We start from the raw sequence: 14606 nt of genomic DNA on the forward strand, positions 1-14606 counted from the left end.
GATGTAGACACACATAAATAAGACATATTTTTAAAAATTATGCCATGTTTTTATGTTATTTTTTTTTAACGTTTACTTATTTTTGAGAGAAAGAGAGTGAGCAAGCACACAAGGGGAGGTGGGGCATAGAGAGAGAGGGAGACACAGAATCTGAAGCAGGCTCCAAGCTGTCAGCACAGAGCCTGATGCAGGGCTCAAACCCATGAACCATGGGATCATGACCTGAGCTGAGGCTGGATGCTTAACCAACTGAGCCACCCTGGTGCCCCTATTTAAAAAAAATTTTTTTTTAATATTTCTCAGTAATCTCTACACCCAATGTTGGGCTCAAACTCACATCCACAAGATCAAGAGTCACACACTCTATGGACTGAGCCAGCTAGGCACCCCTAATTGGGCCATGCTTTTAAACCCATTCTGCCAGTCTCTTCTAACTGGTGTGTTTAGAAGATTTCCACTAATGTAATTATTAGTATATTAAGGCCTCAGTTTGCCATTTGTTTTCTGTTTGTTCTCTCAGCTTTTCACTTCTGTTTTCTTTTTCCTGTCTTACTGTGCATTACCTGAATATTTGTAGAGTTCCATTTGAATTTATGTGTCGTGTTATTTAGTGCATTTCTTTGTAAAGTTTTTTAGTGTTTACTCTAGCTATTTCATCATTTACACATAACCTATAAAGTCTCTTGGTGTTAACATTCTACCAGTTTGAGTTAAGTACTAAAATCTTCACACCCCTTTATCCTGCCTCATTCTAGTATCTTCTACAAACGCTGAGGACCACATTAGGTCATACTAAAGGTTTTGCTTCCACTGTCAAATACAATTTAGAAAACTCAGAAAGAGAAGTCTATGTATTTACCCATATTTTTGCTCTTACAGTGTTCTTTGTTCCTTTCTGATGTTGTAAAATTCAATTTCTTTTATTTCCTTTCTGTTTAGACAACTTGTTTTAGTCATTCTTTTAGGTTAGGGCTGCTGGAGACAAACTCTCTTAGTCTTCATCTGAGAATGCCTGGATTTCCTCTTCAGTCCTGTCTTGCTAGGCTTCCCATCTCCTGGGCCTTTGGCTTGAGGATTTGTTTTTGTCTGTGTCTGTGGACGGTTCCAGGTTCCAGGCTTCTCCAGATCCAGTCTGGGAAGCGTCAGGCAAAAGGAAATTCAGGAACTCCCCGCCATGTCATTCTTTGTGTCCAAACCTCCCTATCCGGTCCACCTTCTCTCCACCTTTCAGAATGTTCTTGTTTGTTCAGTGTATAGTCTCCATATATAGAATGCCCAGGGCTTTTAGCTGTACTTAGCAGGGAAAAAAGGAAAACTACGTCTACTCCATCTTCCTGGAAACAGACCCCCAGGAAATTATTTTTTTTAATACTCATATTTATAATGGCATTAAAATATGAAATACTTCAGAATAAATCTAACAAAACATGTAAAATGGCTGTACAATGAAAAGGACTAAGCACTAGTAAAAGAAATTTTAAAAGCCTAAGTAAATGGAGTGACATACCATGCTCCATATTATCCAATATATCCATCCAATATTATTAAGATACTTTCCCCCACGTGAATTATAGATTTAGTGCAATCACAGTAAAAATCCCAGGGTGGTTTTTTAATTCATAAGCTGATTATAAAATGTCTATGGAGATGCAAAGGATACAATAGCCAATTTTGAAATTTTAATAGCAAACAATCTTGAGAAGGAAAGACTAAGTTCAAGGACTTCTACCTGATAAAGACATACCGTAAGTTACAATAATCAAAAGAGTAAGACATTATCATAAGCATGAACAGGCAGATCAATGGAACAGAACACAGTCCAAAAAGAGAACCACACATTCATGGACAACTCATGTGCAACAAAGGTGTCAAGGTAATTCAACAGTGACAGAATAATCTTTAGAATAAGTAAAAGTGGAACAACAGACAGAGATCAACAAAACAACAAAAACCCCTTTGATCTATACACCAAACTACAAAATATTAACTCAGACTTTATTTATTTTGAGAGAGAGAGAGAGAGACAGACAGACAGACAGACAATGAGCAGGAGGAGGGGCAGACAGAGGGAGAGAGAATCCCAAGTAGGCTCCGCACCGTCTTCCTCTGCTCCTCCCCACTCTTGCATGCGCACGCACATGCGCTCTCTTTCAAAATAAATGAACTTAAAAAGAAAGAAACAAAAGTGCTTACCAGCATTCATCTTCAGGGGAATGCAAATTAAAATGACAATGAGATATATTATACGCCCACTAAAATGGCTCCGATTAAAAAGACGGTCAATACCAACTGTAAGCACAACTAAATTTCTGTTTGGCATGTAAAACGCCTAGCTTTGGAAAATAGTATGATGGTTTTTTATAAAGTAGATGATACCCTTACCATGAAACCCAGAAATTCTACTCAGAGGTACTTACCCCACACGTCTGTCCATGGTGTATGCCTGTTCACTGCCGCTTTGTTTCCAACAGCCCTAAAGTGGAAACAACCTAAATGTCCATCACCAGGCAAAAAGATATCCATACCCTGGAATACTACTCAGCAATGAAAAGAAATAACCTAATACGTGCAAAAAAAAAAAAAACAACATGGATGAATCTCAAAAACTTTATGCTGGGTGGAAAAAGCCAGATATAAAAGTATATACCATATGACTCCATGTGTGTGGAATTCTAGAAAAGGCAAAGCTAATCTATCAGTAGCAAAAACCAAAATGGTGGTTGCCTAGGGCCAGGATACTGGGGGTAGAGTGGGAATGACTGCCAAGGTGAGAAGTGAGAACTCTTCTTTGTGGTGGTTGGTGGCTACATATCAAACTGTATCCTTAAAACGGATGCATTTTAGGGGGAGCTGGCTGGCTCAGTTGGTAGAGTGTGTGACTCTTGATCTCAGGGTCACGAGTTCAAGCTCCATGTTGCATGTGGAGCCTACTTAAAAAAAAAATGGATGCATTTAATAATATACATGTCCTATCGAAATAAAGTTGATTTAAAAGACATTTAACTTTTTTCCTAATTTCTTCACATCTTTCTGCAAGATGTGATACTCTTCCCACTCCTTGCTTCTAAAACACGGTCTTTGACTTCCTTAATATCATCTGTCTTGATTTTCTTCCTCCTTCTCCAACCACACACCTTAAACCTTTCCCAAACAGGTTTCACAATTTTGGCCAATTTCTCGAGTATTGTTTTTTTTGTTTGTTTGTTTGTTTTTTCATATTTCTGCTGCTCTCTCTACACACTTTCCTGGCCGACCTCCCCTACTCCCAAAGTTTTACATTAATTGATAACCTCTATTTGGGGCCCAGATCTGCCCCCCAAGCCGCTGGCCCACATTTTCCCCAAAGGCAAGGGAAACAGTTCCACCTTGAATATACTAGACACCTCCAACTTCACATGCCCTATACTGGGCTCATCACCAAACACTTCGGTGTCTCTTTAATGACCACTGAATCCCAGCTACTCAAGTAAGAAACTATGGAGTCTTCCTGGCTCCTCCATCCTATTCATTTTCCATCCAGTGCAAGTCTTGGCTACTCTATCCTCTAAGTTATTCAAGAACTTGTTTCCTTTTGGCCTCCCCCACTGGCATATGTCAGGCCCTCAGAGACTCTTTCCTAATCTATCACAGTAGCTTCCAAACTGGCCTCCCAATCTCTGGCTTTTCTCCCTAAATGCATCCCCCTAACCACAGCCAGATTACCTGTGTCATCCTCTTGACTTAAAACTTTCTAGAACATAAATTATCCATAGGTCAGGTTCCAAATTCCAAATTCGCATGACACTCACAATCCGGTCTCGCTCCCTTCTCCAATGTCGCCACCTTCCAACACCATGTTGTGACAACTCCAACATGCAGGGTGTCACATTATTTCTCATTAAAACGTGCTCTGGACGTGTCCTCTCTTCCCTGGGCTCATGATGTTTCCTCTGGAATTCCCACTCATCCTTCAGGACCCAGCTCCATATTCCTGCTCCATGAATATTCTCTGGCTCTCCCTCCATGTCCCTAAAGAACCCCATTTCTGTCTAGACTCCAGCATACGAGCACATATGACACTGTATCATAACTTTCTCCATTTGAGTGTGTCTCCCACCAGACTGACCTCCTAGATACTGTCATTCATCTTTGTCTCCGGGCCTAGAGCACACAGCACAGTGCTCAGCACAGAGCAGCTGCTCAATAAATGTTGGACAGACGGATGGATGGATGGACGGACGGACGACTAAATGAATAAAAAAGGAAGCTCTTTGGCCCAATGGTTTCTACTTTGTAATATGATGCATCCATATGCACACGTTCACATCCATCTTCAATTCATTCCTTCTAAATATTCCTGTGATTTTCTTTTCCTTCCTGTTATATTTTACGAAAAACTGAAAATTCTCGTACAAGCCATCACGAAGTGTTGGCCTGGTCAAGCAGTTGTCATGGAAACAGGAGACTTACTGCACAAGCAGTTCTAGAGACCCCTGATGCTCTTTAGATCATCGCTGTTTCTTCCTCCTCCCCCCAGCTGGCAGGAGTGCAGAGAACATCAATGAGGGCAGCCCGCAGGGGGGGGGGGGGGGGGGGGGGAGGGGGAGTTCAGAACTTTGAACCCTAATTTTTCCTTGCAACTGATGAATTCTAGGAAAAAATCCTGAAGTCATAAGGAGCAACAAAGGAAGAGGAGGCGGTGCAAAGACAAGTCTGGATTGTTTCCTTCTCAAGGGAGTGAAGCAAGGCCCAGCTCAAGGTTCAGTGTCCCATGGAGCCTACCCCTACCCCAACCCTCAGCACACATTCTTAGTCCTTCTTGGCTCTCTTCAAGATTCAGTGAGCCTAGAAGGAATTTTTCAGGTCACACAGGCCCCTCCAGTCTGCTAAGAGTTTATCTTGAGTTGACTCATAGACATGTCCCATCTTATCTCATCTAGACAAACCTCCTGGCCAGGGGCCACACCTTCTCTAGCCTCCCCCCTGCCCCAGCACCAGGCCACCAATCCCAACAACCACTTGAACTTGGCACCATGCACTACGCTTTATATTCATCGTTTCACTGAACTCTCCAGAGAGGACACGTGTAATGGTGGAAATGTTCTAGCTCTTCATTGTCCAGTACAGAGCCACCAGCCACAGGTGGCTACTGAGCAGTTGAAAGGGGGCTGATGCAACTAGGGAACTGATTTTTTATTTAATTGTAATTAATTTAAACTTGGATAGTCATACGTGGCTAGTGGCTGCTGTGTCACACAGCACAGCCCTAACTGCCCCTGAAGTGGGGATGATAATCCTCACTGAACCAATGAATAAACCGGGGTTCTTGTGAGGTCTTTGTATCGGTACGTAAGGGAAATATTAGGGTTCTCCCAACCACTCAGGGGAGACAACGGAAACGTGAAATGGAAGGTCCCCTAATGGATGAGCTCAACACTACAAAGTCACCACAAGAAAAAAAGCAGGTCCCAAGTCTACACTGACGTCCACGACTGATGTTAACACACCAGAAGAAGGGCCAGACAACAATGGCAATAAGGAAAAAGGATGGTCAGACACCCGCACCCTGCTCCATCACCAAAGGGCAGTCACCTCATATACACATCCCAGCCCTGGCAAAGGGTCAGCCCAGACATGCCCACAAGTCTTCAGGCTCTCAGAGTTCAAGGACACGCATTGCTAGCCAATTCCCCCTGCACAAATCCCACATCTCCCAGCAACGGCCTAATGATAATCAGGTGTCCCACTTGGCCTGTCTCCCAGAAGAGCGTGCTCGATCAGCTCCCAATTTCTCCATGTAAGTCTACGAGCTAGTGCTTGTTCTGTTGGCCTCTGCACCCTTGCTGATCACGTGGGGGGTGGGGGGAGGGGGCTCTGAGGACAGGAGGTGCTCTCCCAGAGCTGAGCTGGGTTTCTGAGCCTGCAGGAGATCCCGGCTGACAACTACAGCCGGCTGCCTAGCGAGATGCCCATTTGTCTAGGACCAACTGATCTTTCCCAGGTAACTCCCCAGCTTTTCCGCCAGTCTCGTTTCCAGTTAACCGTACACGGCACTTAGCACAGGGCCAGGGTGCGCAGGAAACACCCAGTACTGGTTTGAGGCCCTCCTCTCCCAGAAAGCTGCCCTGAGCACGGGCCCACACAGACTCCTTTCCTTTCAACTCACAGAGACCCTTAGGCTCACAGCACACTTGAGCTCTGGTCACACACTGTTCCCCCTACACACGCTGCCACATTCCTGGTCACCCTGCGCCAGGCTGGCCTGTCTTCCGGGCTCACCATGCTCACCCACGTCAAGGCGTGTACAAACCGGCCCTGCCTCGCCCAGGACCGTCGCGTGACAAGCTCCGCCTGGTCATCAGCTCTCAGCTAAAGTATCACCTGCTCAGAGAGGCTCTCTGACTCAGGCTGCAGAAGGCACACTCTTGCCCCCCAGCACATTGCCCCGTGTTCAAGCTCCCCAGAACCCTGTCACTGAAATGTTTCCTGTTAATTGTTTGTTTCAATCCTGTTGACTGGATTAAGTCCCGGTTCTACTTACTACCCACTGGGCTCTGTGATTTTCACCAATAATAAAAATTATCGCTCAAAGTTCCTGAGAAGTTGTGACCTGCCAGGCACTGCTAACCACCATTAATACTCCCAAAACCATGGGACGCCTGGGTGGCTCAGTCAGTTAAGCACCCAACTCTTGGTTTCAGCTCAAGTCATGATCTCACGGTTCGTGGGTTCGAGCCCCATGTAGGGCTCTGTGCTGATGGTGTGAAGCCTGCTTGGGATTCTCTCCTCTTCCCCCCCACTCTCTCTCTACCCCTCCGCCCCTCCCCTGCCCACTCCCGTGCTCGCTCTCTCTCAAAATAAAGAAACGTAAACGTTTTTTTAAAAAATACTCCCCAAACCCTAGTGACGTAAGTGCTACTGTTACTCCAGTTTTACACGTGAGAAAAGTGAGACTCAGGAAGATTGAAGAACTTGCCCAAAGCCATGCAGAGAATCAGTGATAGAATGACACAAATTCCTCTGTACCCCAGTGCCCTCACCCAGAACGGGAAGCTCGCCTCTCAGACGAATAACAGTAGAGAAGACAGTATCTCATAAAATTCCCATTAGCTTCTCCTTTCCCGCTAAGTACAGGATGTCAGGGCTGTCTGGAAGCCAGGGAGCTGGTGGCGGGCCTGCCGATATGTCCACCTGTACAGGGAGGGCCCCAGCTGGCGGAGGCATCGCTCTGCTGGCGACGGGGATTGTGCACATGCGAAGACCACATACAGCACATGCTTAGGGACGACGGAGGCACACGGCCCTCTCAGGTTTAGAGCAGATGGGATTTTAATCTGCGCCTCTGTAGGCAAAGTTATTACATGAACAAGGAGGTACACTAATGCTCCCCTGGGGAGAAAATCAGTTCAGGAATGTGAACTCAACTCCTGCTGAGTGCTGGGATAGTAAGCTGGCCTGGAATAGAAGACCATGAGGGAGAAACAGAGCTCAGGAAGCAGGAGGAAGCCCACAGATCAGTCGGACTTGCTGCGGGCGGCGTCCGTCGGGGAAGAACGGGAACGGAGCTAGCCGCACACATCCGACCGCTGTGGCCCGCTCGCTGCAGGACGAGGTCACGGAAGAAATCGTGTATCTGCGTCTCCACTGCTACGGTATTACTGCTTAAGCGTCTCTTGAGTCCCAGGAAAGAGGTTTTCAGGGGATGATAAGAAAATGGTAGAAGGGATGGGGAAGGTAACCAAGCTCTGGGGATGCCCTGCTGGGAGGAGGGAGCCACAGAAGGAGCCCCAGAGTCTGGGAATGGCTCCCTTCCAGCCACGGGGTGACTCCTGAGCCCCGAGACACTCGCTGGTGAGACCCCCAGATGCCCAGGGGGAGGCTGGAAGGCCAAACAGAGGTTTTAGCAGCCACCCCCTGCAGGGGAACACCAGTTTGGAGTGTGAGCCCTGCCAGCTCAGTAAACACCTTGGCTTTCTACTGACACCCCAAAAGAGCTGCACTGGAGGGGTAAAAACATCTCAAGGACTAAGGGATTGATCTTGCCGTTAAAGGTAAAACTATGATAGGCTGCCCCAGTCAACCCTAAAAACAAGCCACAAGATCAAAGTGGCCCGCCAGGAATTCAACCACCCATCCGGAGTCACTATGACCTGTCATCCGTAGCGACCAGTAGATAATTAAATACATAAATAAATGTAATTAAATGTAAATGTAAATGTAAAATTAAATAAATGTAATTAAATAATTAAAGGGGCATACAAAAAAATCAGAAAATGTGATCCACTCCGCAAAGGACTGCCAGGCAACAGAAGCAGGCACACAGACCCATATTGGAACTGGCAGTCAAACTATTTCCTTATTAAAGTATAATGAATATACATCGTTACATTAGTTCAAGTGGCAGTCAATCTTACAGCTACAATATCTTTTCTAGTACCATTTATAATATCTCCAAAAGAAAGAGGAGGAGAGGGGGGGGGAGGAGGAGAAAGATCTAGATATAAATCTAATAAACTGCGTGCAGGATCTTTGCGCCGCCAGTACAAAACACCAGTGAGAGAAATCAAAGAAAACCTAAACAAATGGAGAGAGATGTCACGTTTACGGATTGGAAGACGCAGCGCAGTAATGGTGTCAATTCACTCCAAACTGATCTGTGGATTGAACACATTCCCAATGATTATTCCAGCACTGCTTTCCGTAGATACAGACAAGCTGATTCTAAAGTATATGCGGAAAGTAAACATTAAAAAAAGAAAAAGAGGGGCGCCTGGGTGGCGCAGTCGGTTAAGCGTCCGACTTCAGCCAGGTCACGATCTCGCGGTCCGTGAGTTCGAGCGCCGCGTCAGGCTCTGGGCTGATGGCTCGGAGCCTGGAGCCTGTTTCCGATTCTGTGTCTCCCTCTCTCTCTGCCCCTCCCCCGTTCATGCTCTGTCTCTCTCTGTCCCAAAAATAAATAAACGTTGAAAAAAAAAAAAGAAAAGAAAAAGAAAAAAAAGCAGCATGGGTGGCTCAGTCGGTTGAGCATCCGACTTCAGCTCAGGTCACGATCTCACAGTTCGTGAGTTCGAGCCCCACATCAGGCTCTGTGCTGACAGCTCAGAGCCTGGAGCCTGCTTTGGATTCTGTGTCTCCCTCCCTCTATCTCTGTCCCTCCCCTGCTCACACTCTGCCTCTCTCTCAAAAAATAAACATTAAAAATTTTTTTTAAAGATTTAAATTATATGTGGAACTAGAGGAGCCAACAATTTTGAAAGAGAAAAACAAAATGTCAGAACTAATGCCACCTGATGTTAGGACTTACTATAAAGCTACAGTAATCAAGACGGCATGCTTCTGGAGAAAGAAAAACAGACACACAGATCGAAGGAACAGAATAGAGAGTCCAGAAATAGATCCACACAAATATGGTCAATTGATTTTTCACAAAGGGTAATTCAGAGGACAAAGTATACTTTTTTCAGCAAGTTGTACTGAAATATCTGGATACCCACATGCAAACAACCTCAACCTACACCTCACATCAACCACAAGAATTAACTCAAAGTGGATCATAGACGTAGAGGCAAAAAATAAAACTATAGGGGCACCTGGGTGGTTCAGTCAGTTAAGTGTCCAATTTCAGCTCAGGTCATGATCTCACAGCTCGTGAGTTCGAGCTCCTCATCGGGCTTGCTGCTGACAGCTCTGAGCCTGGAGGCTGCTTCAGATTCTGTATCTCCCTCTCTCTCTGCCCCTCCCTTGCTCATGCTCTGTCTCTCAAAAAATGAGTAAACGTTTTAAAAAATTAAGAAATAAATAAAACTAAACATAGGACAGAAACAAAACTAAGCGTGGGTCAGTCAAAGAACTCTTACATAGGACTCTATACTGGGACTCAAAACAATCATAAAGTGGACTTAATCAAGATTTCACTTTGCAAAAAGAATAAAAAGACAAACCACAGACTAGGAGAAAATATCTGGAAATGACATTTATAACAAAAACTGGTATCCAAGAAATTAAAGGCAACAAAAACAAAAGTAAACTTGGAGCACCTGGGTGGCTCAGTCAGTTAAGCGTCCGACTTTGGTTCAGGTCATGATCTTGCAGTTCATGGGTTCAAGCCCCACATTGGGCTCTGTGCTGTCAGTGCAAAGCCTACTTTGGATCCTCTGTCTCCCTCTCTCTCTGCTCCTCCCCTGCTCACTTAAATGCTCTCAAAAATAAATAAATATTTTTTAAAAAGTAAATAAATGTACTACATCCAAGTGAAAAGTTTCTGCACAGCAAAGGAAATCATCAACAAAATGAAAAAGCAACTTATGGGGCAACTGGCTGGCCTACTTGGTAGAGCAGGTGAGGCTGGATCTTGGGGTCATAAGTTTGGGCCCCACGTTGGGCATAGGATTTACTTTAAAAAAGCAGGGGCGCCTGGGTAGTTTAGTTAAGTGGCTGACTCTTCACTTTGGCTCAGGTCATGATCTTGTGGTTCGTGAGATCAAGCCCTGCATCAGGCTCCACACTAAGTGTGGAGCCGACTTGGGATTCTCTCTCTCCCTCTCTCTCTGCCCCTCCCTGGAAATAAATAAATAGGTATTTAAAAAAATTTTTTAATGTTTTAATGTTTATTTTTGAGAAAGAGAGAGAGACAGAGTGAGTGGGGGAAGGGCAGAGAGAGAGGGAGACAGAATCCAAAGAAGGCTCCAGGCTCTGAACTGTCAGCACAGAGCCCAACGTGGGGCTCGAACCTGTGAACTGTGAGACCATGACCTGAACCAAAGTCAGATGTTTAACCAACTGAACCACCTAGGTGCCCCCAAAAAACTTTTTTTAAAAGCAACCTACTAAATGGAAGAAATTATTTGCAAACCCTATGTCCGATAAGGGGTTATTATCCAAAATAGATAAACGACTCATACAACTACATTTCTAAAAATCCGAATAAAAACGGGCAAAGCATCTAAACAGACATGTTCCCAAAAAATACACACAGATGGCAAGTCAAAACCACAATGAGGTATCCCCTCACACCTGTTAGAATAGCTACCATCAAAAAGACAAGAAATAACAAGTATTCGTGAGGATGTGGAGGAAAAAGACCACTTTTGTGTCCTGTGGGCGGGAATGTAAACTGGTACCACCACTCTGGGAAACTTTATGAAATAACTAAAAATAGAACTATCATGTGACCCAGCGATTCCACTTTATCTTGAGTGAGAGAGCACACAAGCAAGCGGGGGAGGGGCAGAGAGAGAGAGGGAGAGACAGGATCCCATGCAGGCTCCATGCTATCAGCACAGAGCCCGTCTCAGGGCTCAATTTCACCAACTGTGAGCTCATGACCTGAGCTGAAATTAACAGTCACTCAACCGACTGAGCCACCCATATACATACATACACGCACACACACACACACAATGGAATTTTACTCAGCCATAAAAAAGGAGGAAATCCTGCCATTTGCAACAACCTGGATAGAACCACAGGGCCTTATACTATGTGCAATAAGTCAGATAGGAAAAGACAAATACCATATGATCTCACTTATGTGTGGAACCTAAAAAAAACAAACAAAAACCTTGAACTCACAGATACAGAGAATAAAGTGGTGGTTAATAGAGTCGGTGGGGGTGTAGGCAAATTGAGTAACGGGGGTCAGAAGGTACAAACTTCCAGTTATAAAGTTTTAAAGTCCTGGGGATGTAATACACAGCATGGTGACTATAGTTAATAATACTGTATTGAAGGGGCGCCTGGCTGGCTCAGTTGGAAGAGCGTGCGACTCTTGATCTGGATCTTGGGGTCATGAGTTCAAGCCCCACGGTGGGCACAGAGATTACTTAAATAAAAACTTTAAATAATAAAAATTAAAAAATAATAATATATTGCCTCTTTAAAAATTGCTAAGACTGTAGACCTTAAAAATTCTTATCGCAAGAAAAACAATTGTAACTATGTGTGGTAATGAACATTAACTCAACTTATTGTGATGATTTCTCACTATTTCACCATATATAAATTATATCAAATCATTATGTTGAACGTATAATGTTATATGTCAATTATATCTCAATTAAAAAAAAAAAAAAACCTAGTATCCAAAACATATAAAGGACTTCTATCTCAAAACTCAACAAGACAAACCAAACCCAATTTTTCAAAGTGAGAGAAAGATCTGGACACTTTGCCAAAAAAAGACATACAAATGGCAAATAAACATGGGGAAAAGAGACTCATTATTAGACATTAGGGAAATGAAAATTAAAAACCACAGTGAGATATCACAACACACCTATTAGAATGGAGGGGGCAGGGGAACCTGGCCATAGGGTCCTGGTGAGAATGTGAATGAGGGACTTTCATGCTTAGGGGATGCAAATGTACAACCACTGTGAAACAGTTTGGCAGTTTCTTATAAAGTTAAACATACCCAAGGAGCCCCGGTGGCTCAGTCAGTTAAGGGTCCAACTCTTGATCTCAGCTCAGTTTTTGATCTCAGAGTTGATGGTTGAGCTCCACACTGAGCATGAAGTCTACTTAAAAAAAATAAAAAATAGGGGCACCTGGGCAGCTCAGTTGGTTAAGCGTCTAACCCTCGATCATGGCTCAGGTCATGATCTCACAGTTCAGGAGTTTGAGCTCTGCATCAGGCACCTGGCACTGACAGTGCAGAGCCTGCTTGGGATTCTCTCTCTCTCTCTCTCTCTCTCTCTCTCTCTCTCTCCCTCTCTCTCTGCCCCTCCTACACATATTCACTCTCTCAAAATAAAGAAATAGCCTTTAAAAAAAAAAGAAAGAAAGAAAATACAGCACATATTTTTAAAATAATAATAATAAAATCAAGGGGCACCTGGGTGGCTCAGTCGGTTAAGCAGCCGACTTCGACTCAGGTCATGATCTCACGGTCTGTGAGTTCGAGTCCCACGTCAGGCTCTGTGCTGACAGGTCAGAGCCTGGAGCCTGTTTCAGATTCTGTGTCTCCCTCCTTCTGACCCTTACCCATTCATGCTCTGTCTCTCTCTGTCTCAAAAATAAATAAACGTTAAAAAAAATTTTTTTTTAATAATAAATTAAAATAAATAAAAATAGGGCTCCTGGGTGACTCAATCAGTTGAGCATCGGAATCCTGATTTTGGCTCAGGTCACGATACCAGGGTCGTGGGATGCAGCCCTCCTTTGGGCTCCACACTGAGCAGGGAGGCTGCTTGGGATTCTCTCTCTCTCTCTCTCTCTCTCTCTCTCTCTCTCTCTCTGTCCCTCTCCCCTGCTCTCTCTCTCTTAAAAAAATAATAAAATTTAAATTAAAAAATAGAGTTGGGGGGGCAAAAAAATAGAGTTAAACATACCCTTACTCACCTTATAACTCAGCAATCGTACTCCTAGATATTTATCCTAGAGAGAGGACAACTTCCGTTCACATAAAACCTGTACGAGAATGTTTGTAGCAGCACTGTTGATAATCATCAAAAACAGGAAACTGAAATTAGTGTTTTTTCTCTCCCAAAGATTTTTTTAATCATGGTAGGATATGGTAAAATTAAACATTTAACCATTTTCACGTGGGTAGTTCAGTCGTGTTAGATAGATTCGTATCATCTTGCAACCATGCCCAGGACTTATTTCATCCTGCAGATCTGCAACTCTGTACCCACTAAACCCGAACCCATCCTCACTCCCACCAGCCCCTGGCAACAGCCTAATTTCTGTCTCTATGTGTTGACTACTCCAGGTACCACATATAAATGGAATAATAGTTTGTCTTTTCCTGACTGGCTTATTTAGTAAAATGTCCTCAAGATAAATGCATAGTGTAGCATGTGTTAAAATTTCCTTCCTTTTTAAGGCTGAATAATATTCTTCTGCATATATATATATATATATATATATATATATACACACACACACACACATTTACATATATATGTAAGGTACGTATGACAGACATATATAAACGTGTATATATATACATATGGGAATGTTATATATACGCACACATTATATACATATATTTTTAAATTTATTCATCTGTCAATGGATATTTGGGTGTTTCTACTTTGGGCTACTGAGAATAATGCTGCTATAAATATGGGTGTATAAATTTCTCACCAAGGGGCACCTGGATGGCTCAGTTGGAAGACTGTGCGGGGCACCTGGGTGGCTCAGTGGGTTAAACGGCTGACTTTGGCTCAGGTCATGACCTCGCAGTTTGTGAGCTTGAGCCCCAGGTTGGGCTCTGTGCTGGCAGCTCAGAACCTGGAGCCTGCTTCAGATTCTATGTCTCCCTTTCTGCCTCTCCCCGCTTGTGCTCTGTCCCTCTCTCTCTACACACACACACACACACACGAGTGTGCAATTCTTGATCTCAGGATTGTGAGTCCAAGCACCACACGGGGTGTAGATTACTCAAAAATAATTTTGTTTTACACTTTATTTATTTTGAGAGCAAGCAGGGGAGGGGCAAAAAGAGAGGGAGAGAGAGAGAGAATCCCAAGCAGGTTCCACACTGTCAGCACAGAGCCTAACACAGGGCTCGATCTAACAAACCGTGAGATCATGACCTGAGCCAAAATCAAAAGTCAGACACTTAATGGACTGAGTCACCCAGGTGCCCCACAAAAATAAATTCGTAAAAATATATATAAATA

At 43.9% G+C, this 14606-nt stretch overlaps 1 long non-coding RNA gene across 3 annotated transcripts in view; it reads right to left on the reverse strand.

Annotated features, from left to right (window-relative positions):
• The window catches only part of LOC125170916 (uncharacterized), a 75089-nt gene that overhangs the window by 37026 nt on the left and 23457 nt on the right, over positions 1-14606 (reverse strand). For all 3 annotated transcript variants that reach the window (XR_007154130.1, XR_007154129.1, XR_007154131.1), the window contains exons 4-5: positions 13318-13411; positions 2418-2473 (exon numbers count right to left, since the gene is read on the reverse strand). This is a non-coding gene — a long non-coding RNA (uncharacterized LOC125170916). The remainder of the gene's footprint in view (positions 1-2417; positions 2474-13317; positions 13412-14606) is intronic.

This window comes from Prionailurus viverrinus, chromosome B4, assembly GCF_022837055.1.
Source record: "Prionailurus viverrinus isolate Anna chromosome B4, UM_Priviv_1.0, whole genome shotgun sequence".
In the NCBI taxonomy this organism is placed as follows: Eukaryota; Metazoa; Chordata; class Mammalia; order Carnivora; family Felidae; genus Prionailurus; species Prionailurus viverrinus.